The 2251-nt window shown below is 44.6% G+C and overlaps 1 pseudogene; it reads right to left on the bottom strand.

Annotated features, from left to right (window-relative positions):
* Positions 1–254: 254 nt before the first annotated feature.
* On the bottom strand, positions 255–1133 carry LOC130846184 (splicing factor C9orf78-like; annotated as a pseudogene).
* Positions 1134–2251: the final 1118 nt, after the last annotated feature.

Raw genomic sequence — 2251 nt, 5'->3', positions numbered from 1 at the left:
TTAATAATGCTCACAAGAATAGAGTTTGTCCCCAAATAGGAAAACTACACATTGTTTCAAAAGGTTACAAATTCAGTGCGTGAAAACTCCCGCAGGTAAGCAGCAGGACTGAGAGTCTGTTTTGGGAACCGTCTGCTAGCTGATGAGCAGGCTTCTGTCCAGGAAGCCTTTATCATGGAGATAAAGGGAGTGACTGACACTATTTACATCCCACTCTGCACCTCTCCCCTTTAGCCTCCCTCAGTACCGCCTGTTCATCTTCTTGAACTTCTCCTAGTGATAGTCATCCGTGGCCTTCTCGTTAGCAGGACGCTTGCGGTTGGGAGGGTACCGCTCAGGCTCTGGCTTCTCTGTGTCCCCCACTCTCAAGGGTCGGGCTTTGGGCTCTTCTTTGTTTCTCCGTATGGGAGCATTGAGCTCCTCGTGATAAAATCGGTTGTGCTGCACGTAATTCACAGCCATGTTGGTGGGCACGAAGGATGTCTCACTGTCTTTCTTCTTGTTCTGCTGCTCTGCCAGCAGATGGGCCTTGGCATCCTCCGTGGAAGTGATATTTTTTATTTTAGCATCGATGCCAAGGTCCACCTCGGGGATGCCGCTCAGCATCTGGTTGGACAGCATCTCCTCAGTCTTCTTTGCTGAGGAAACCCGGATGTTTTCTGGCAGTTCATAAAGACAGTCCTCTGCATTCTTTGGCTTGACTTTCTGTTCCTCATGTTCCACAATCCCTTTCCACTTCTTCAGCTCTGTCTCAATGTACTTCATCATGTTGGCATCCTTGTCCCTTCAGTTGGTTTCTGCAGAAAACGACGTCCCCAGATGGAGATCCTCTTCTTCACTTATCTTATCTTTGCCCCTTTCCTTTAGCTTCTTCATGTCCACCATCCCACCCATCTTCATTTGAAAGGGATCATCCACTAGAGTGGTCTCTTCTTGTACTTTCTCTCCCACCAGCAGGGCTACAGCACTCACCCCATTCGGCCTCTTCCTCAAGTTCTGCACCTCTCGGGTCTCTTCCAGTTTTAATCGAACCTCCTCTGAGTCCTGTTCATCTTCCTCCGACTCCGAGTCGACCCAGCGCTGGTGGAAAGTCTTCCCGGTGACCGGCATAGTAGCACTGGCCCCGCTGTCTAGCTGCCAAGCTGCTGTGCCGAGATCTAGGGGTACTTCCCTAACATTTCTTATTAAGCTGATTTGGTAGTGCTGAACTCTTTCTAGCTTTTGCTTGTCTGTAAATCTTTTGATCTCTCCATCAAATCTGAATGAAAATCTTAATGGGTAGGGTATTTTGGTTGTAGGTGTTCCCCTTTCATCTCTTTAAATATATTGTTCCACTCCCTTCTGCCCTGAAGAATTTTGCTGAAAATCATCTGTTAGTCTTATGGGAGTTCCCTTGTATGTAACTTGATTCTTTTCCCTTGCTGCTTTTAATATTATTTGCCTTTAATTTTTGCCATTCAATTACAGTATGTCTTGGTGTTGTCCTCATTAGGTTGATCCTGTTTGGGACTCTTTTTGCTTACTGGACCTAGATGTCTTTTTCCCTTACCAGGTTAGGAAAGTTTTCAGCTATTATGTCTTCAAATATGCTCTCAGCCTGTTTTTCTCTCTCTTCTCCTTCTGGGACCTCTATAATGATGTCAATAGTAGAATGCTTGATGGTGTCCCAGAGGTCTCTGAAACCATCTTCATTTCTTTTTATTCATTTTTCTTTTTTTTGTCTGGCTTTAGTCATTTCTGCTCTCTGTCTTCCAGCCCACTGATCTATTCCTCTGTATATTTAATCTACCGTTGCTTCCTTCTAGTGCATTTTTCATTTCAGATATTATATTCTTCATCTGTTTCGTTCTTCTCTTTGATAACTCTTTGTTAAACACTTCTAACTCCTGCTTTATTCATTCATTTTTCTCTTTGATCATCTTTGCGATCATTACTTTGAACTCTATTGGGTAGTTGTCCTATCTCTACTTCACTTAATTCTTCTTCTGCAGTTTTATCTTGTTACTTTGTTTGGAACTTGATCCACTGTCACCTCCTTTTGCCTAATTTGCTGTTTTTAGTTTTTTTCCTGTGTATCTGGTAGGTTGTTTACATTTTCTGACATTGGAGAAGGGGCCTTTTGTAGGTTGTGTCCTACACATCCCAGTAGCACACTCTCTTCTGGTTACCAAAGCTCTGTGCTCCCAGGGTCCCTCCCCCATCTGGCCTGTGTGGGTCCTGTGTGGCCAGCTGACTCCTGTGGGTGGTCTGG

This window comes from Hippopotamus amphibius, chromosome 2, assembly GCF_030028045.1.
Source record: "Hippopotamus amphibius kiboko isolate mHipAmp2 chromosome 2, mHipAmp2.hap2, whole genome shotgun sequence".
NCBI lineage: Eukaryota > Metazoa > Chordata > Mammalia > Artiodactyla > Hippopotamidae > Hippopotamus > Hippopotamus amphibius.
The sequence above is the reverse complement of the archived record's forward strand: the minus strand, read 5'-3'. Positions and strand labels throughout refer to the sequence as shown.